The following is a 23,523-nucleotide window of genomic DNA, read 5'->3' as shown; positions in this document are numbered from 1 at the left end:
GAAAATAACACCCTTATGATTCATATTTTCAAAACTTCTTTGTTTCACATCAACTTTCAACAAAAATAATTATATGAGTCTCGCAGGTACTAACATAATACCAATTCGTCCTCTAAAAAAAAAAACCTGTGGCCCTCAACTCTCATCACGGTACCAAATTCCTAAACCACCATGACCACCACATCAACACACATTCTCAATACATGAGTATTACCTTTAGAAAAGTAATTTTAACCTCGTATTATCAACCAGCACATTATCGCAGCTTGATTTACCAACAAACATCAATCTCAAAACAACATTATATGTGTATTATATAATCATACTCCACTAACCATTTTATCACTTAGGTACACCAAAACAATCACATCTATCCCACACAAACAAAACCTCAAGAAATTTGTATATACTACTGGTATACAATCTAACCCAACACATATTAATACGAATCGACAACTCACTTAACTTACTAACCATCAACCCATCACAAAACCTATTGCCACAGTAGCCTAATTATCACTTAAGATTTCTCCTCTAATCTCAGCAACCATTTGTGCTTCATTTAACCCATTTTCTCCATGCACTCCCTCATAGACCCCAACATCATCCACCCTAACATTTCAAACGCCTAATTGTACCATATCACTTGTCTTACCATCCTCTAGATGGATCTAGATGAATCCATTACTCCATCAGAATCAAAAATCCCAACTCTATTCCATATCCCACTGTCAACTCTATACCATCTCCGAATTCTGTTTCAGAAACCCGAACTCAGTTTTGTTGTAACGTGTCCCTTCAAAACAAGGTTAGTCCACAACATATATATCATTGATGGCATGCGAATATGACAATATGTAAGATGTATCATGATTTGATAGGCACGTTGCCTATTTCATCACAACACCACTGACACTCCAGTCGACTGGACTGACTCTGACACGAAGCCACAATGCATGATCATGTTATCAAATCAAACAATAAATAAAACTTATACCTGTCCCATTCTCTCAGAATGGTTTCCAAGATCACCTGCAATCTGTTTCAATTTCACTTCCGCAAAGTTAACCCATTTCTCATCTGATCCTTGCAACGGTTTATAGACATTGCCCACTTTCTCAACACTATTCAATCACAGTCAAATTTGTACCTCTCTATCTTGCACCATTCAAACCCCACTAAACAAATTACAGCCTAAAAACAGCTCCCTCTTTGTAATACCAACCATTCACAATTACCATTTGTATCTGCTCCTATTTTCCAACTAATTTCCGTCACCCAGAACGTGACTCTCAATCCCTTCCAAACTCACTACTCTGACCATTAGGCAACCATTTCACCCATTAACACTACATCCGACGACTATCTCACCAACCTTTTAACACTCATTCGTATAGGTAATAAGATATCGAATAATACTCACCTACACTTATCACCTGATAGACAACCAAAACAATACACTTGTTCACATAGAACCAATATAACCATCTTCACATAACTATAAATCATTATTCTTTCCATCTACATTTATCAACTTATATCACATACACCCACCACATGTATCCACATATTCAATACCTTACATGTCACTTAAGAACACATAATCAACTGCAAATAGTACATAGATACACATCACTACTTATTCAAATTCCTATAAGTAACATTATAACGTTACCAAATACACCCAAATCAAGGCAACACAAAATCGCCATCTGTAAGATTCTCAACTTCCACCTTATTTGATCCTTTTAACTAAATGAAAGTATGTACAACCCCACATCATTTCCTTAGGCACTATGCCCAAAAACATTACTACATTAGATGTGTACATACCCACAATTCCTTCTTCTTCTTTTTTTAGAAAGTTCAATGTTCTCCACACTCGCTCAACTCATTTCAAAAGTTTTCAACTTTCATAACAGTTAATACTTCACACACAACGGGTAAATAACAACCATATCAAACCTTGTATCTAGTACTACATATATCTTTATATGTGTGTCACCTCCTTCGCGTGCACATACTAGACACGTACCCAACCACACATCAATGAAGCAATATAGCTTCCAAAGATTCACACCCCCCTTTTTTTTTTTTAAGATCTCCTCAAATTCACCACAAAACCTACAACTTTAATGCTAATATTTCAAATTCAAATTAGCCCTCACTAGTCTGTAAACCCAACTTTCAAGAGTCTCCTCACCAGTAACCTACACTATAGCAAGGTTGACACACCACATAACAATACAACCTTCTCACTACAACATAAATTGCATTTTACAAAACATATAATTACTCTAACTGCACCTTAAGCATTAATAACAAAGTGATTAAGTTTAACCACACATCTACTGTTACTTACACCTGACGTCATTCAATATTGAAAATACCTATCACCATATCCAGCAAAGCCTGGGCTCCTTGACATGCATTAGCACATACTCTCCATAATGCCATGAACCATTCAGTCCATTTACTTCTAACACACAGAACACAGCCCACATAAGACACTGCTAGTGCAAGCACAATCTACCATGGAATAATTACCATTTGCTGCTCCATGAACTGAGCCATATCAATAACCTGTTTCAACAATTCAAACCACCACCAAAAACATAGTGCTAAGTATTAAATACGGACACGTACTCGACAGACACAACACCATATGGTCCACTACCAAACCCCCAATCGACTCTTAACACAGAGACTAGATCGTACTAGCTCTGATACCAAGCTGTCACGCCCCGCCCCGCAAACGGCACCCAATGTGGGCCCGAGTCGACGCGACCACGTGACATTCCACACCAAAACCGAACCACACCTCACAACCTGTCAGAATAACACCCAGCGGAAGACTTATCACCTTAACATAAAAATGAGTCGACGTATCGACCAACCAACCACGATCTCGCACAACTAAACAACAATATAGTTTTACAATACTTTAAAAATTTTACACTTTAATACATCCACCAACGACTTATTTATAACTTACATAAATCAACTTTTTAGTTTACTACCTACAACCAACTCGTTCATCCACATCATCTAATGCTAGCCCAAACACTTCTCAACACGATGACCGGTAGTGGACCCACTCTACGCAACCTGCTACCTGGCAGACCAAAAAGGAAAGCCAGAGTGTGTGAGATATAGAAATGCTCAACAAAATATAGCAACAACCGAATAAATAACAACCAAAATATAAATTCTCAACATATCTGAGATACTCAAATGTACATAACAGATATAATCACCACATCCTCCAATTACAACATAACAGTAATATCCAACAGCTAAAAGATAATCTCAACTTGTCAACAGTTTATCGAAAAATTAAGAGCAACACCGGGCACATAGCCAATAATTTAAGGCATAAAGCCTTTTGGCATTAAGCCAATCACCGGGCACACAGCCAATAGTTTAAGGCATAAAGCCATATGGCATAAAGCCAATCACCGGGCACACAGCCAATAGTTTAAGGCATAAAGCCTTTTGGCATAAAGCCAATCACCGGGCACTAAGCCAACAATCAAGTTCAATTCAATATAGAACAACATATATGAATCAAACACTCACATATCATAAGCTAAACAACAATAGCATGATATACACTCACCATTACAGCAATATCTCATTAAAGATAACCATATCGAAAGCTTACTACGATTAGCAAGATATACACTCACCACCACAGCAACATTTTATTGGGAAGAACCATATCAGACACACTCACCTTGTATCGATCGAGGTACGCCAAACTTACAGTTTCGGAATCTCTCCAATTGATCGGCTTGTTACCTAACCACAAGCTAACCATATCAGTTTATTGAACGCTTAAACGTCAAAACTACCTCCTAACAATACTCTATAATACCAACAATAGATTAACAATACTTAACGCATACTAACATGTCTATCTCAAAGGTTTAGAAGTGTCCCTAAACAAGCGTAACACTCAAACACCACATAACCCCTACATTTGGTTTGAAATCTATGACCAGCCTGTCGTATTCTGCTTATAACTTCTTATAGGGTTAAAACCAGATTATGAAACCACCACCATTAGAAAGTACACCTCCGGTACATGAATTTTGATATAAAATTTGTCCTAAACAGAGTCTGAATGACCAGGATACGCTCAAATGAAGTTACATATCTAAAGCAGAATTCACAGTTTTCAGCAGAACAGTCTGCGATCGAAAGCTCATTAAAAATCACATACTCAATATTTTCCAATAATTCCAACACCAAAACATCACCAATTGATCCATGTTTAAGACTCATGAGAACCCATGTCCACCCAGCATGCTTAATCTTGAGGAATTTCATGACGAACACAAGCCAAAAGCTGTCCAGAATTTCAGAAGTACCAAAACCTGAACTTTAATTCAAAAACTGCTATAATCTAGAAAGAACCACGACACAACCCATACATATTCAGAAAGATATACGAGTCTAGTTTCGGAATCAAGAAACGGTGCGTAAAACCGATACCCGAGCAAGAAGTTATGCCCGTTTTTCCAACACGTGTCTGTGCTGTCTGCACAGACGCGAATCAGACACCAGTTCAGTCCACGAATTTTGTAGGCCAAACCACTTCGAGTTATTTTCTGAAAATTTAACACGATGCAATAGACTCACAGATGAACCTTCAGGATTTTTTTTCAAGAATTTAGAAGATTTCTAGGTACCTTGAATAAATTCGTCAAAAATAGAACAGTTTCAATTTGGTTCAACACAGTTATGCATATTCATATCATACCCCGAATTTTCTGAAATTAAACCCAATTCCAACCTCAAAAACCCTTCTCCCATGAATTCAATTCACCTCTAACTAGATGCCAGGTAGGGAATTGAACAACAAAATCATAAATTCAAGTAAAGAAGATCATGAATTACCTTACAAAGTTTCCAATTCAACCTAGCTCTCACTTCCCCTTTCTCTTCTCCTTCTTCCACCGGCTGATCTCTCTCTCTCTCTCTCTCTCTCTCTCTCTCTCTCTCACACGTTGGAACCTCTCCTGATGGGTTTTCTTTCTTTTCTTTTGTTTTAAAAGGAAACACACACACACCACCTCACACAAACACACGGCACACATGCACCACTCTAATAAAAAAATCGCACTTTAGTCCTTTAGGTTATTAAATATAACATTTAAGCACCTCAATTAAAAAGGACGTTACAACATACCTTTCTCGGCCTTCTGGCGAAGATCAAGTTTATTATCTGTTCTTATTAATTTAATATCTAATATGTGGGCCATTGGCTCACTCTTTAATAAATTAATTTTTTTCAGGGGGAGGGCCCACTACTTTATGTCTAATTGGGTCTCTCATGCGTCGCCTTGGTGTTGCACTATTGTCTTGGCCTGGCGCACCCCACCCAAACCAAGTTCAACGGTTTCTGCTACTTCATGTCTAGAACCAAATAAGTTGGCTTGACATCTGCAGATGTGTCAACTATTTACTGTCTAAAACTCAGTAAAAAATAAATTAAAAATATTGGTTGCATCACGTGCGCCTCAGGTGCCATTCGAGTGTGACCAAGCGCATGTCAGTTGCGCCCGGTCTCATCAACATGTCATGTCCAATTTGGTTTTTTTTTTTTTTTTGTGTTCTCAAAAGGAGATGAAGGAGCTATTTATTCTCAAAGTCGTTTTCTATTCCTTTTTCTCCTACTACACCACCATCACTTTATCAATGTCTTTATCCGTTGTGGCGGCACTAAAGATCATAGTTGTAATGTGGTGGCAGTAGAATGAAATATAGAAAAAAACTGTTAATCCTTTTCGGTGTTCTCATTTGGAAATATTTTCAATTTTTGTTGTGTTGGAAGTTATAGCAAGACAACAAATATGAATTTGAAAATATTTAAGCCCCGCTTTGAGAGAATGTCAGTGATGAAACGGTTTTTCCTATGCTTTGATGAAGTTTGGATACTCTATGAACATTGTGAAACACTTGAGCAAATAAGAAATTACTTTGAATCGTAACTTGATTACCAAATCGAATGTAGAACATGTTTTAGCCTTAGTGGCTTCGGTGAGTTTTGTAGTTGTCTTGTTTCTATCCAGTTTTCAGGAATGGAATGCAAATTTTTTTATGGCTGGATTCTGCCAACTTTAGAACTTTAAAATCACTATTTATTCATAAACAATGGGCCTTGATCCAACTTAAAATGAGAAACATACACGCATTTCACCGGAATGAATCATATTTTGACCCATCGAGGGTAACATGGTCACTTCCTTTGATGTACAAATTATTTTTTATCCACACTACTTTGGATAGAAAGTAAATTGGACAAGCTTTCCAACGGTTCAAACCACGCGCAAATTGGAGTTCGGGAGTGTCCGGAGCAAGTCCACAAATTTTGAGCAGCATTAATACGTCTCAGGCGCAATCCTTCGAGCCCACGCGCATTTACATGCGCCCCGGGCGCATCTTGAATTGGCACAACAAGTCTCAACTTTGCGGACTTGCCCCAGACACTCCCGAACTCCAATTCGCTCGTGATTTCAACCGTTAGAAAGCTTGTCCAATCTACTTTCCTACCAATTTGGTTTCAATGAAAATTAATTTGTACATCAAAATACATGACCATTTTACCCTCAATTGGTCAGGAAAAAAACTATTTCAATAAAACGCTCGTATTATTTTCATTTTTAATCAGATTAAGACCAATTATATAATAATAAATATGGCTTTCGCAGCATTAAAACGAGATGGAAATGAACAATTTAAATTATGAACTTTTAATTATGTAAAGTTGGTAGAAGGGAGAGTGATTCAAAGATCATCAGAGCGACAAAGGCTAAACTACGTTTTCGCGCTCATTTGCACATTCTAAGTTCCATTTGATGTCCACATCCCTTGTTCTAGGGTATTTCTTCATTCTGTAAGAGTGCCCAGCCACAAGATTCATTGGGCTCACCACACTTCCCCAAATAATCAAAAACTGTTTCATCATCAGGATTCACCCAGTGCAAGACTTGTGGTGAGGTTGAGAGATAACCTATGGGAGTTGAGCCCAGAGGGCTCCTCCTCAAGAGATTTTTTCGTAATATTATTGCGTATGATCCTATAATAGTTAAGTTTCTCTCAATTTGTGTGTGAGGGTTTGGTTTTGATCATCAATGCACTACATGACCATGAGACATAGAGGATTTGATGTGAACATTGTTTCTGCAGGTTAGGCTCTCTTTGTCTATAAACTTTCCCTAGAAAATTGTTTTGTTCTTCTCACACAGTAGATGGTTACTGAAAGAGAGAACTTGAGAAAGTATTTAGCCATGGTCGAACTCCTAGCCAGGCTTCTCATCCGAGGAATGATATTATCGAAATATCTTGATCATCATCTTTTAAGGGAAGGAAGAAAGATGTTCAACCTTCACCCCTATTAAAGGATGGGAAATCATCTATCTACTGGGCTAATTTAGAGGGGGTATTAACCTAAGCAATCTGATACTCAATAAATTCAGCAGTTACAACAATGTAATTGGGATACACGGATTCACGAGGTGCTCATAGGCTTCGGTGATTTTTGTAATTGTCTTGTTTCTATCCACGCAAATTTTTTTATGGCTGGATTCTGCCATCTTTCAGTACTATAAAATCTCTATTTTTCATATACAATAGGTCTTGATCCAACTTAAAATGAGAAACATACACGCGTTTTACCGGAATGAATCAAATTTTGACCCATCGAGGGTAAAATGGTCACTTCATTTGATGTACAAATTATTTTTTATCCAAACTACTTTGGATAGAAAGTAAATTGGACAAGCTTTCTAACGGTTCAAACCACGTGCAAATTGGAGTTCGGGGGTGTCCGGGGCAAGTCTGCAAAGTTTGAGCAGCATTAATGCGTCTCATGCGCAAACCCAGGCGCATTTAAATGCGCCCCGGGCGCAGCTTGAAATGCCACAACAAGTCCCAACTTTGCGGAATTGCCCCAAAAACTCCCGAACTCCAATTTGCTCGTGTTTTGAACCGTTAGAACACTTGTCCAATTTACTTTCCTACCGGATTTGTTTCGATGAAAATTAATTTGTACATCAAAATATATGACCATTTTACCCTCAATTGGTCTGGAAAAAAATTATTTCAATAAAACGCTTGTATTGTTTTCATTTTGAATTGGATTAAGACCATTTATATAACAATAAATAAGGCTTTCACTATATTAAAACATGATGGAAACGAACAATTAAAATAATGAAGTTTTATTTATGTAAAGTTGGTCTAAGGGAGAGTGATTCAAAGATCATTAGAGCGACAAAGGCTAAAGTACGTTTTCGCGCCCATTTACACATTCTAAGTTCCATTTGATGCCCACATCCCTAGTTCTAGGGTATTCATTCATTCTGTAAGAGTGCCCGGCCACAAGATTCATTGGGTTCAGGACACTTCATTAAATACACAAAAATCGTTTCATCATCAGGATTCACCCAGGGCAAGACTTGTGGTGAGGTTGAGAGATAACCTGAGGGAGTCGAGCTCGGAGGGGTGCTCCTCAAGAGAGTTTTTGGTAATGTTATTGCGTATAATCCTATAATAGTTAAGTTTCTCTCAATTTGTGTGTGAGTGTTTCGTTTTGATCCTCGATGCACTACACAACCATGAGACATAGAGGATTTGCTGTCAAGAAGGTTTCTATAGGTTAGGCTCTCTATGTCTAGAGACTTTCCCTCGAAAATTATTTTAATCCTCTCATCCAAGGAATGATATAGCGCTCATTATCGGAATATCCTGATCATCATGTTTTAACGGAAGGAAGAAAGACATTCAACCTTGACCCCTATTAAAGGATGGGAAACCATCTGTAGACACCCCAATCTAATTTCCTGATCGTTTTACTTCGTTTTTCGGTTGCTTGTTTCCCCAAATGATGATTCAGGTCGAAAACAGTTTTGAGAGAATGAAATGGCTTGAGCTTGGTGTGTGTGGAACCCATCTTTAACCCTAAAAAGACCCTTAAAATCAAACCCTGACCTCAGTTTTAAGAATCGCGCGACCCAGTGGATCCCTCGCGCGATGCTTTACTTGCCAGGTGGTGGTCAAAGTCAAAATTTTGACTGTTGACCTTGGCGGGGCTAGTTTAACACTCGCGCAATGGTACCCGTCCCTCGCGCGATTGTTAACACCTATCATTTTCACTTTTTTCCAGCTCGATTGCGTGATGATCAGGGGTCTATGGGCCTGTGTAACCCCGTTTCGTCGACTGAACAGCGTTCTGCAGGGTTGTCCTTGCACCACCTCTCCCCCACTCTCCCATCACCTTTGGCACCCCACTTCTCCACCAAGTAATTGCAACCAGCCTTGTTGGCTAGTTGCATTGCCTTGCTTAGCCACCAACCAACACTTCTTTCTATAAGTACCCCCCATGATCCATTTTTCAAAGGGTTACCAAAATTTTCAAAGAAGAAGAAGGAAATACAAGCCCAAGCACTTCATACTTCACCTATCCCCACACAATTACTGTCCAAGCCACACCACCTCATTCAAGCCATCTTCAAGACACTCAAGTAAAGGTATAATACCTTTCTGTTTACTGTTTTGGACCCCTGAGGGGAGCTGGCAAGGCCAAGGCTGGTAATCAATACCAGTTCTGGTCTTAAAGCCAGCAAAGTTACAAGTTACCGTGGACAAGCACTCCCACGCGCGAGGTACCCACTCTATTGTGCGATTGTTCTGGTCAGCGTGATATGGTTCTCGTGGGGATGGGATCCTTGTCCTCGTTCATTTACAGTCTTATACTTTCCTATGAAGAATATTTAGGGTGTTTCACTGTTATGCATGTTAAAATCTGTAGGTTAGCTTGTTCTTTTTATTTCTTTACTTGCTTTGGAATGCTCTTGGGTTGCTTTTGAATATGTTTCAGAGCCCAGGCATGCAAAGCAATTCTTGGAAATCTAGTTAGGACACTCGCGCGATGAACTAACTCCATCGCGCGATGGTCATCCTGTTTCCAGTGGTTGCCCTTGCATCAACAGTTAAGATCCAGGCTTTCGCTTTAACATCCCCACTGTTTAGGGATTGCATCTCATTTCTGTTAAGTCTTGTTTGTAATAATCATTTACTTTCAGCATACATAAACTGCTTGGTTTGTCCTGGGTGTGCACTGGTCCATTCCAGAGCCCAGAAGGAGGTAAAATCTAACCTGTTGGTAAGATGGCAATACACGCGCGTTGGATTGGGAGTGTCGCGCGACGGACAGGCTTGCATGTGCGAACTTCCGTGCATGCAAGCTGGCCGTTGTTTATGACAAACTCAAACCAAGGCACTGTTTTGGGCATCCGATATCAATATTAGGTTTTATCTCATTTATTTCTTGTCATTTCATCCATCCATGCTATTATCTATCACACCCTGCAATATGTTACAGTTTTAATCCCCGATTAACTGTTCCCCCGCCCTAATTGGCTAAAAATTGATTAATCAAACAGAATCTCAAATAGACATCTTTCGCAAATGCCTAAGTAGAGACCGATCTCCGGATTGGGCGAGAGGGGTGCCATAAAACCCTTCCCCTCTCGTAACCTGGCTCCCGAACCCAGATATGGTTATGACGGACTGGTTCTTTAAACTTTTTCAAATCAAACAGCGCGGCGCGGCAAGTGCTTCGAAATATGGTTTCTTGGGTGTCGAACCTTCAAACCTGAGTGGCGACTCTGTATCTGGCGAGCGCTTGACGTCCAGCTTAAAAAGCGCTCCCGCGAACAGGCTATCCCTCTTCGGGAAGGGAAAGGAATCCTTTTCCGGAGAAGGAAAAAGGGCACGCATGCCCACACCATCTATCTATTGGGCTAATTTAGAGGGGGTGTTTATTCTAAGCAATCTGATACTCAATAAATTCAGCAGTTACTACAATGTAATTGGGATGCATGGATTCACGAGGTGCTCATAGGCTTCGGCGATTTTTGTAGTTGTCTAGTTTCTATCCAATTTTCATGAAGGAAATGCAAATTTTTTTATGACTGGATTCCGCCATCTTTTAGTACTTTAAAATCTCTATTTATTCATATATAATGGGTCTTGATCCAACTGAAAATAAGAAACATGCTCGCGTTTTACCGAAATGAATCATATTTTGACCCATCGAGAGTAAAATGGTCACTTCTTTTGATGTTCAATTGATATTTTTTTTATCCAAACTACTCTTGATAGAAAGTAATCGGACAAGTTTTCTAACGGTTCAAACCACGCGCAAATTGGAGTTCGGGGGTGTCCGGAGCAAGTCCGCAAAATTTGAGCGGGATTAATGCGTCTCAGGCGCAATCCTTCGAGCTCAGGCGCATCTCGAAATGCTACAACAAGTCCCAACTTTACGGACTTACCCCAGACACTCCCGAATTCCAATTCGCTCGTGGTTTGAACTGTTAGAAAGCTTGTCCAATCTACTTTCCTACCGAATTGGTTTCGATGAAAATTAATTTGTACATAAAAATACATGACCATTTTACCCTCAATTGGTCGGGAAAAAAATTATTTCAATAAAACACTCGTATTATTTTAATTTTTAATCGTATTAAGTCCAATTATATAATAATAAATATGGCTTTCACTATATTAAAATATGCTGGAAACCAACCATTAAAATAATGAAGTTTTATTTATGTAAAGTTGGTCGAACAGAGAGTGATTCAAAGATCATTAGAGCGACAAAGGCTAAAGTACGTTTTCGCGCCCATTTACACATTCTAATTTCCATTTGATGCCCACATCCCCAATTCTAGGGTATTCGTTCATTCTGTAAGAGTGCCCAGCCACAAGATTCATTGGCACACCACACTTCATTAAATAATCAAAAATCGTTTCATCATCAGGACTCACCCAGGGCAAGACTTGTGGTGAGGGTGAGAGATAACCTGAGGGAGTCGAGCTTAGAGGGGTTCTCCTCAAGAGAGTTTTTCGTAATGTTATTGCGTATGATCCTATAATAGTTAAGTTTCACTCAATTTGTGTGTGAGTATTTAGTTTTGATCCTCGACGCACTACACAGCCATGAGACAGAGGATTTGATGTCAACACGGTTTCTGCAAGTTAGGCTCGCTATGTCTAGAGACTTTCTCTAGAAAATTATTTTGATCGTTTCACACCCCATGTGGTAGAACACCTTGCCCGGCTTCTCATCCGAGGAATGATATTATCGAAATATCTTGATCATCATGTTTTAAGGGTAGGAAGAAAGACATTTAACCTTGACCCCTATTAAAGGATGAGAAATATCTACAGGGCTAATTTAGAGGGGGGGTTTTATCCTAAGCAAGCTGATACTTAATAACTTCAACAGTTACTCCAATTTTTGTAGTTTTCTTGTTTCTATCTAGTTTTCATGAATGAAACGCAAATTTTTTTATGGCTGGATTCCACCATCTTTTAGTACTTTAAAATCTCTATTTTTTCATATACATTGGGTCTTGATCCAACTTAAAATGAAAACCATACACGCGTTTTACCAGAATGAATCATATTTTGATCCATCGAGGGTAAAATGGTCACTTCTTTTGATGTACTAATGATTTTTTATCCAATCTACTTTGGATAGAAAGTAAATTGGACAAGCTTTCTAACGGTTCAAACCATGCGCAAATTGGAGTTCGGGTGTGTCCGGGGCAAGTCCGCAAAGTTTGAGCAGCATTAATGCGTCTCAGGAGCAAAACTTCGAGCCCAGGCGCATTTAAATGCGCCCCGGGCGCATCTTGAAATGTCACAACAAGTCCCAACTTTGCGGAATTGCCCCAGACACTCCGAAACTCCAATTTGCTCGTGGTTTGAACCGCTAGAAAGCTTGTCCAATCTACTTTCCTACCAAATTCGTTTCGATGAAAATTAATTTCTACATCAAATTACATGACCATTTTACCTTCTATTGGTCGGGAAAAAAATTATTTCAATAAAACGATCATATTGTTTTCATTTTGAATCGGATTAAGACCATTTATAAAATAATAAATATGGCTTTCACTGTTTTAAAACTTGATGAAAACAAACAATTAAAATAATGAAGTTTTATTTATGTAAAGGTTGTCAAAGGGAGAGTGATTCAAAAATCATCAGAGCGACAAAGGCTAAAGTACGTTTTCGCTCTCATTTACACATTCTTAGTTCCATTTGATGCCCACATCCCCAGTTCTAGAGTATTCATTCAATTTTTAAGAGTGCCCGGCCACAAGATTCATTGGGCTCACGACACTTCATTAAATACTCAAAAACCGTTTCATCATTAGGATTCACCCAAGGCAAGACTTGTGGTGAGGGTGAGAGATAACCTGAGGGAGTCGAGCTCAGAGGGGTGCTCCTCAAGAGAGTTTTTCATATACAACACCACAAAAATTCATATATAAACCATAAAATCTCATATATTGGGCCACTAAAATTCATAAAAGTAAGCCACAAAGTTCATAAAGGTGTACCGTATACACTTTCGTAAGATGAGCCACAAAAACTACTCAAGTGAGCGACAAAAAGTTGTAAACTTCAGCCACAAAATTCGTATATGATGGTGTGTATTGTAGTTTTTTCCGTTCTGGTAATTATCTACACATCGTGATCATATATTTCTCAGAGTAATTGAGTGTTGGGCAATAATCGGTTCGGTGGTTTTGTTTCACAGTAAAAAAGTTGACTTAAAGATCGATCATTGTATTTTGAGGAAATAACATCATCCAACTCATTGGTTTAAAAGGAGATGTATCGTTCAAAAGAGAAGCGCGGTTCCGCTTGCCTAAACGACCCCAAAGCTTTTTTAATGTATATTTCGTTGAGTACAATGATTTGTCGCATAGCCAAATAATATATGGGCTAACAGAAGAACCAATGACCTCTGGAGTTTTTGTTTTTTGTTTGATCTAGAATTACGGAGTTCACAATGAAAACATTTTGCACTTTTGAGCATGTTGGCATGGAATCCAGTGGTTCATTACATCAAAAGAGAAAAAACTAAATGCGCCCGATGAGCAATTCAAATGCGCCTAAGGTGCATTGCAAAATCAGAGAAAGTATGGATGCACCCAGATGCAACTTAAATGCATCTGGGCCGCACTCGAATTGTGCCTAAGGAGCATGTGATGCAGCAAATCTTTTTGATTTATTTTTTATTGAGTTTTTTTTGTCCGAATTGGCAGTAGACTAAAAAGGCAATCCTTTAAACATAATAAGGATTGTTAAAGCATAACAGAGGCACAAGAAGCCCGTACAAAGTGCTTCCTGTTAATGGGCAACTCCTTCGGGAGTTGCTGAGTAGGCCGGCCGTGAGGTGAGAGGAGAGTAATGTGAGGAAAAATAGAGACGTTGGGGGTAAGTGAAAAACATGGTGAGCCAAGTGTTAGGATCTCGAGGAGAGTTTTTCATCTCACATTGTAACCTCTTATTTTTCGTATAGTGGATTATCTCTCTCTCCCGTCGACGTATACCCTAGTTTGGGGAACCATGTATTTTCTTGTCTGTTGTTTCCTTGTTTATTGCGTGTTTAATTTTTTCGATTACGCTTCTGTTTGCACGTGGGATTGATTTAGGGGAATAATGCCAACAATTCCAAGGTTGTTCAAGTATAAAGAGAGGCACAAGAAGCCAATACTTAAAGAACCCAACCTTGAAGAAGTTTCGAGTAAGTTTTTTGTTTTGTTCTCAAAAGGAGATGAAGGAGCTATTTAATCACAAAGTCGTTTTTCTGTTCCTTTTTCTCCCTCCCATATTCCCCAGCTATTTGCATACCCCGTAGATAATAGAGGGGATGGTGTTGGCAATGGTATGCGCAGCACTATGCTGTGCACCTCTGAGTGACTAAGTTATTGGATCGTACATCCGATGGCTCAAATCTCATCTCGGCAATAAATGGCTCTAGATTGTTGATTGCATCTGAGCCGTCAGATGCACGATCCAATGGCTCGAAAATGCGCAGCACGGTACTGCACAATACCAACCCAATTCTATACCGAATACCCATATGTAATTTATAGAGAATCATTCCCAATGCAGAGAGTGTCACTCGGTTTTCTGTAATTCAGAGAATCCAATTCTTCCAACGTTAAAAAAGAAGATGAGATATGAAAAATAAATTTTACTGTAATTATTAATAATGCGTCCGTACCTTTGGATAACAAATTGTAGAATTGTGAATAGTTGAAGTGTGGCTCACCTACCTAATTCAAATCCGCGATCACTGCTCACACTTTAAATAAATCAATTTTTCTTGCTCTTTTCTCTCCCCTTTGATAACTCCTCCACAAATATGTAGTCTAAAAAACATTTGGATTAGAACAATCTGCGTAAACCATAGCACTCATTATCGAAATATCTTGATCACCATGTTTTAGGGGAAGGGAGAAAAAGAGAGTAGCAAAACATTCAACCTTGAACCCTAATAAAGGATGGGAAACCAGCTATCTACACGGCTAATTTAGAGGGGTTTTTATTTATTTATTTCATATTAAGCAATTTGATACTCAATAAATTCAGCAGTTAGACACACGGACTCACAAGGTGCTCAGAGGCTTCAAACTATCGAGTTGAGCTGACGGCACAAACCAAGCAAAATATGTGAAAAAGCAGAAAAAACCAGTGTGTTACTTTGGGGTTTGTTTCCCACATTGACTAAGCACAAAAACGAGAAGAGAAAACATGACTATATACTGATATGTTATATGTGTTATATGTGGGCTATCAGCTCACTCCTTATTAAATTAATTTTTTGAGGGGGAGGACCCACTACATTAGCAAGCTACTGGGGTCTCTCATGCGTTGTCTTGGTGTTGCACTATTGCCTTGACCTGGCGCATCCCACCCAAACCAAGTTCAAAAGCTTTTGCCACTTCGTGTCTAGAACCAGATTAGTTGACTTGACATATGCAAATGTGTGTAATTGTGAATCAACCGTTTAATTGCGGGGCTAAGGTCTCTTTCAAGTTGTGTACTCTGTAGTTTTTGTAACTTGGGTTTGGTTTTCATGAATTTAACTTACCCAAAAAGTATACCATATTCGTCAGAGTGTACCATATTCGTGTTGGAGTTAAAAAGTTGTCAACCTGGCCCCTCTAACTTTATGTGGGGTTCGAGTCATTTAATAGGCCATGCCCAAAATCTCAACCTCCAATCCTCATGGCATAAAAGACTCTACAGCCTTCAATTAGAAGGCCAGTGTTGCTACAAGCAAATAATAAGCTCAAGATCGAAGGTCATACTATTCGGCTCCATACCTTCTTCCACCATTTGACGAAAAATTTGCAGGCCTTCGAAACCTAGCCCATGTGCTCCACTGCCCTCGATTATCGATTTTCGTGTCACGAGTTCTCTATTTATCACCCTGTCACACCATAGTCTAGCATAAGAAATGCTTTTACATCGATCATGCGTACATGTTTAGGATAAGCATGGATAAATTGGGATGATTTGGGATTATCAGTAAAACTGAAACTGATTTAACAATCCTTATAAGGTTCAGAAACTATGGGGTCCATGATCTCCTACACAACTTGCAAAGCATTGAAGAACAAATTATGAATCATGTATACCTAAGAATCAAAAAGTATGTCAATGAAATCTTCATGGATGGAACTCATGGAATCACTTCGTATGGGCTTCTTGTCCCCTTCTTATGCTTTCACAATCCAACATGACAATTGGCAAACAATAGCTTAAGTGTAGTTAACATGATCTTGGAAACTTCTATAGTTACCATACGTGTAGGTATTACCAAGTTTCAGATTTTCAGTGAAAAGAAACAAAAGGCTTAAAAAGCATCAAATGTAAACAACTTCTTGAACATTACTAAGTGTAATAGCAAGCATTATTGGGTTCCAAATCCAAGAGCCTTCAGCTGCATATTCTCCTCTCTTTTTTTTGTTCCTATTGAACTCTACAGGCTGCTAATAGCTCTTCCCAAATACTATCTCATAGAAAAGCCACTAGTTTTATAACCATACCAAAAGCCTCGTTGAGCTTCCCAGACAGACTCAACAAATCCACAATACAAGTGTAATGATTTAGATCGGGTTCTATTCCGAATCTCCATTTCATGGCATAAAAGACTCTACAGCCTTCACTTAGAAGGAAGGCCAAGAGTGGCTACAAGTAGATAATAAGCTCAAGAAGGTCAATACTTTTTTGCTCCAGTCCTTTTTCCACCATTTGACGAACAATTTGCAGGGCTTCAAAACCTAGCCCACAAGTTCCACAGCCCTCAATAACCGATGTCCATGTCATGAGTGCACTATTTATCATCCTATCAACCAGAGTTTCAAGCTGCCAATATTAGTATACACTATACACAACGATGAGGCATTTAAAGATGAGATATCAGCCACAGAATTCGTCAAAAGAAGGGAAAAAAAAAGATATCAGCCACTAGTTCTAAACTTCCATTGCCCATTTGCCGGAATAGTTCTATGGCATTCTCAAAATGGAGGGCATTTTGAGTATGATCCTGAAACTAGTGGTGCTATTCTTAAAGAGAATTTGTCTAAAGAATTTTAGCTGTTCTATCCATGTACCCGCACTTTGCATAAGAATCCAAGGAATGAAGTTTGGAGAACACAGTGATAAAGTCCATTTTCAGTAACAAAACCATGCAATTTTTGCCTTGAAAACGATTACCATTCTCCCCAGAAGCTGAAAATACTTCGTACAGACTTCTTGTGTCTCTTTTATGCTTTAACTATACTTATAATATTTAAAGGATTGCCTTTTTTTAGTCTCCTGCCAATTCGAACCACTGAATTCCATGCAAACATGCTCAAAAGTGCAAAATCTAACTGTGAACTTCATAATTCTAGATCAACAAAAAAAAACTCCATAGTTCATTCGTTCTTGTGTTAGCCCATATTTATTTGTATATGATAAAAATCTTGAACAAAAAATTTGGGCCTCGAGGCACTTTCAAAAGGAAACAGAACAATTTCATTCCTACATATGACATCCACGGCCAGGCTCATAGATTTCTGGCATTTGAGGGTGTGATCGATTTCCAGAAGCAAAACCAAGGATCAAACCTTCGGCTTCAAGGCAGCTCCTTCTTGGCTTCTTCAGTAAATCATTGTCGTTCATACATCTCCATAGTTCTTCAACTCCATCCCACCTCTCAAAAACAGCTTGAACAGTACAAAGTATGAAGCTCAAATCGTTGTCGTTCATGCGTTTTTTTCTTGCTTACTACTGGTAAAAGCATGATTAGTGTACGTATGATATGTTTTCGCATCTTGGCCGCATCTTATTACTCCTGGCAGCATGTTTCGACATCTGGCCACTATTTTTTAAAGTGTGGTTACTGAACATGCGTTTTAGGGTGTGATTTTTTTTCGGATATCTTGGCCGCGTCTTATTACACTTGGCCTCATCGTATTACTCCTGGCCACTTGTTTTGACACTTGGCCACTTGTTATTACTCTTGACCGCATCTTATTATTCTTGGCCGCTTCTTATTACTCCTAGCCGCTTGTTTTTACACCTAGCCGCTTGTTATTACTCTTGGCCACGTGTTATTAAACTTGGCCGCTTCTTATTACTCCTGGCCGCTTGTTTTGACACTTGGCCGCTTGTTATTACTCTTTGCCGCGTTTTATTACACTTGGCCGCTTCTTATTACTATTGGTTGCTTGTTTTGACACTTGGCCGCGATTTTTTGAAAGCGGGACTAGTATGCCCGTCATTGTGGCTAGAGCGCGGGTCTTCTAATGAGGAAGTTGGGTTTTGAAGTGAGCCTCTAGGACTTAGTGGACTGAATGGAGCTTACCAACTGGCCCACCTTAGTTTAAGCCAAAACCCATTGAAAAAATCTCAACAAAAAAAAAACTTTTAAGAATGTTTCTGTTGACCCAAAAATCTCATGCGTCGCCTTGGTGTTGCACTACTACCTTGGCCTAGCACACCCTACCAAAACCAATTCAAAGGTTTTTGCTGCTTCGTGTCAAGAACCAAATTAGTTGGCTAAGGTCAATTTCCCTATTAGTTTGTAAGTGGATCATCAATCAGCTGATATGATACTAAATTAATTTTTTGAGGGGGAAGACCCACCTTGCTCTTGGGGTCTTTTGAGTGTCGCCTTGGCTTGGTGCACCCCATCCAAACCAAGTTTAAATCACATCAAGGATTTTTGGATGGATTTAAGGAGGAATAGGCAAAGGGAAAAATGAAGTGAAAAGCCTAACGTTAAACTTTGGTTTCTCAATCATTCCATTCCCGTTGATATATCCCATCAAAGATCTTTGATCCAGACCTTCCTGGCCACTCCACAGATTAAAGCATGCTGTGAACTAGCCGATTTCACGGGTATTGGTTCCTCCTCCTCGTTTGCTAGCAAAAAAAGAGAAGGTTAATTGATACAACAACAGGTACAACACACAAGTATAAGAAGTTGAAAGTTAAACTAGATACGGTTGCGACTTGGAAGTGTCCCTCCCTTTTCAGCCCATCAACCGTGCGACAGTGTGAGCATGAGTACCACAAGCCAATTGAAGAAAACCTACGAAGTGAATAGAATGTTTGAGTTTGGAACAAAATTAAAAACTGACAACGATTTATTCAATGAATTATTCTCGAAAAGAATGCCACCATTGAGGAGAAATAATTTGATGATGAGTAATTTTACATTCTGTATGAAATCCTCAGTGAAGTAATTGATTTGAGATCGATCCAAGTTGTTCAATGAAATCTTCATGGATGGAACTCTTGGAAGCCCTTCGTACTGGCTTCTTGTGTGTCTCTTTTGCTTGAAAAATCCATATTAAAGGTTAGCCTTTTATAGACTCCAGGTAACTAGGACTAAAAAAACCCACTGCAAAAAGATGCATCACATGCGCCTCATGCGCATTTGAATTGCGCCCCAGACGTGCATCCTACTTTGTGCTCCTTTTGTAAGGCACATTTAAGTTGCGCACCGGCCGGGCACACCTAAAATTTCTTTTCGGCCGGCTGGCTTTACAACTGTTGTCTCAGGCGCAATTGAATTGCTCCCTGGGCACATCCTATTTTCCCTCTTTTTGTAATGCGCCTTGGGAGCATTCAATTTTTCTTTTTCGATGTAATGAACTACTAAAACAGACATTTAGTTTTTCATAAACAGCCAAGAGGCATAACTAATGCACCAACATTTCACATAGACATCAATCATTCTGATTCAAAACACAGTTATAGTTGTTGCCAAACAATGTATCATTCAGATTAATTCATTCTTCCACAAAAAATAACAATCAAAAGCAAGAATATCGCTTGGTTTAATGTGGGGAAAAAGAAATTGTACATTCAACTCCCATATATGGTTGGATTCCGCCATCTTTTTGTACTTTAAAACACTAATTATTTATGAATAATGGGTTTTTATCCAATTTAAAATGAGAAACATACACGTGTTTTACCGGAATGAATCATATTTTGACCCATCGAGGGTAAAATGGTCACTTCTTTTGATGTACAAATGATTTTTTTATCCAAACTACTTTGGATAGAAAGTAAATTTGACAAGCTTTCTAACGGTTCAAACCACGCGCAAATTGGAGTTCGGGGGTGTCCGGGGCAAGTCCGCAAAGTTTGAGCAGCATTAATGCGTCTCAGGCGCAATCCTTCGAGCCCAGGCGCATTTAAATGCGCCCCTGGCGCATCTTGAAATGTCACAACAAGTCCCAACTTTGCGTACTTGCCCCAGACACTCCCGAACTCGAATTCGCTCGTGGTTTGAACTGTTAGAAAGCTTGTCCAATTTACTTTCCTACCGAATTGGTTTCGATGAAAAATAATTTGTACATCAAAATACATGACCATTTTACCCTCAATTGGTTGAAAAACACATTATTTCAATAAAACGCTTGTATCATATTCATTTTAAATCAAATTAAAACCAATTATATAATGATAAATAAGGTTTTCACAGTATTATGGAAACAAACAATTAAAATAATGAAGTTTATTTATGAAAAGTTCGTCGAAGGGAGACCGATTCAAAGATCATCGGAGTGACAAAGGCTAAAGTATATTTTTGTGCCCATTTACACATTCTAAGCTCCATTCGATGCTCACATCCCTAGTTCTAGGGTACTCGTTCATTCTGTTAGAGTGTCCACAAGGTTCATTGGGCTCTCCACACTTCATTAAATTATCATAAATCGTTTCATCATCAAGATTCAACCAAGGCGAGAGTCGTGGTGAGGTTGAGAGATAACCAGAGGGCCGGAGTCTAGCTCTCTGGAGATTTTTTTTTGTTTTTGTAATTTTATTCCGTATGATCCAATAATAGTTAAGTTTCTCTCAATTTGCGCGTGAGTGTTTGGTTTTGATCCTCGACGCACTGCACAAGTCCACTCAATGAATTTTAGTACAAGTTTGTTTCGGTATGTTGCTTTTCATTAAGAAAAAAACAAAGGGAACTCAAAGGATAGCAAAGACTTCCTGAAGCCAGAACCAACTCAATCACATTCTAAGCTATACAGAGCTGCGTATTAAACTCATTATTGGGCAATTTAGATATCTAGAGGGCTATTTTCGAGGGGTTTTTTTTTATCCCAAGCAGTGGTTTTGCGATGTGCCGGGTGTGGGGTAGTTTGGGTTGGGCCTGGCCAACTTGGTTTGAGCTCCATTGTCAAATTTGGGTAGTTAGGCCCTTAGGTTTTTCTGTTCTTAATGTCTGATCTGGGTTTTTTGACCCACAGGTGTTTCGGGCTTTTCCCAATAGGTGTTCTGGGCTTGTCCCAATAGGTTTTATCCAATTCTGTATTGGATTCTCCTTCCCTCTCCCTCAACTTGATGTACCCTTGTCAAGTTTCTTAATAAAATTTTGTTGTCTATCAAAAAAAAATTTGATACTCAATAGATTAAGTATTACAATGTAAATGGTGGACACAAGGACTCACTAGGTGCTCAGAGGCTTCAAACAACCAAGTAGAATTGACAGCACACACCAAGCAGAATATGTGCAAAAGCAGCAAAACCTAGTTTGTTACTTTGGAGTTTTTTTCCACATCGACTAAGTAGAAAAACAAGGAGAGAAAATGTGACTATAAAATAGGCATACCTTTCTCGGCCTTCTAGCTAAGATCAAGTGTAGTAGCTATTCTTATTAGTTTAATATCTGATATGTCGGCCATCGGCTCACTCTTTATTAAATTAAATAAATTTTTGAGAGGGAGCGCCCACTATAGTAGCTTGCTACTGGGGCGGCCTCTCATGCGTTGCCTTGGTGTTGCACTATTGCCTTGACCTGGCGCACCCCACCCAAACAAAGTTCAACGGTTTTTGTTACTTTTTGTCTAGAACCAAATTAGTTAGCTTGACATCTGTAGATGTGTGTAATTGATAATTTTGTCAACTGTTTAATTGCAGGGCTGAGGTCTCATTGCCTATCAGTATGTTTTGGTGGTTCTATTCTAAACTCTGTAGTTCTCAAGTTGTGAACTCTAGTTTTCATAACATGGTTTTGGTTTTCATGAATTTAACTTACCCAAAAGAAAATACAAACTGACCCCGAAAATACGAAAAACTCTCAGTCAGTTCATTTTGTCAGTTCATTTTTGTGAGTAGTTTTCTTTTAGTTATGATCTTAAGAACCTCAAAAATACAGAATTTTGATCACTTTTTTAGGCCCAAGATTAGAGAGCTCCATGAAAAGCACGAGCATTGTGCCCCCAGGTCCAAGAACCACATATTACTTGTATTTTTCCAACCATTTCTAAACTTTTGAATCATGTATATATACCTGCAAATCAAAATATTATGTCATTGAAGTCTTCACGGATGGAACTCACGGAATCACTTTGTACGGGCTTCTTGTGCCTCTCTTATGCTTTTACAATCCTTATAATGTTTAAAGGATTGCCTTTTTTTAGTCTCTTCCAAATTCGGACAAGAAAAACTCAGTAAAAAAACAAATTAAAAATATTTGCTGCATCCCATGCGCCTGAGGCGCAATTCGGGTGCGACCCAAGCGCATTTAAGTTGCACCCGGGCACATCCACATTTTCTCTCTTTTTGTAATGTGCCTCAGGCACAATTGAACGTGCCACGGGCGCATCCTATTTTCTATCCTTTCGTAATGCGACTGAGAATTGCTCCTCTGGAGCATTCACTTTGCTGCATCACATGCGCCTCGGGCGCAATTCGAATGCGCTCCAGGCGCATTTAATTTGCGCCCGGGCGCATCCACAATTTCTGTCCTTTTATAATGTGCCTCAGGAGCAATTGAATGCGCCCCGGGCGCATCCTATTTTCTCATAGAGAGCATTCAGTTGGCTGCATCACATGCGCCTCAGGCGTATTTAAGTTGCTCCTGGGCCCATCCATATTTTCTCTCTTTTTTGTAATGTGCCTTGGGAGCAATTGAACGCGGCCCAGGCGCATCCTATTTTCTGTCATTTCGTAATGCGCCTCTAGCGCATTTGAATTGCTCCTTGGGAACATTCACTTTTTTCTCGTTTGATGTAATGAACCACTAAATTCCATGCAACTTGTTCAAAAGTGCGAAATGTTTTAGCTGTGAACTTCATAATTCTGGTTCCAAATACAAATTATGCTTCCTCAATGGATGGTTGAGGCTCT

The 23,523-nt window shown here is 39.1% G+C and overlaps 2 non-coding genes across 2 annotated transcripts; both read left to right on the top strand.

Moving 5' to 3' along the window:
* Window positions 1–5,190: 5,190 nt before the first annotated feature.
* LOC131302187 (U2 spliceosomal RNA) lies at window positions 5,191–5,386 on the top strand. Its single transcript, XR_009191657.1, has one exon. It is a non-coding gene; the product is annotated as a U2 spliceosomal RNA (small nuclear RNA).
* Window positions 5,387–21,999: 16,613 nt separating this feature from the next.
* LOC131302182 (U2 spliceosomal RNA) lies at window positions 22,000–22,203 on the top strand. Its single transcript, XR_009191652.1, has one exon. It is a non-coding gene; the product is annotated as a U2 spliceosomal RNA (small nuclear RNA).
* Window positions 22,204–23,523: the final 1,320 nt, after the last annotated feature.

This window comes from Rhododendron vialii, chromosome 9a, assembly GCF_030253575.1.
Source record: "Rhododendron vialii isolate Sample 1 chromosome 9a, ASM3025357v1".
Taxonomy (NCBI): Eukaryota; Viridiplantae; Streptophyta; class Magnoliopsida; order Ericales; family Ericaceae; genus Rhododendron; species Rhododendron vialii.
This window is presented reverse-complemented; position numbering and strand designations above follow the sequence as displayed.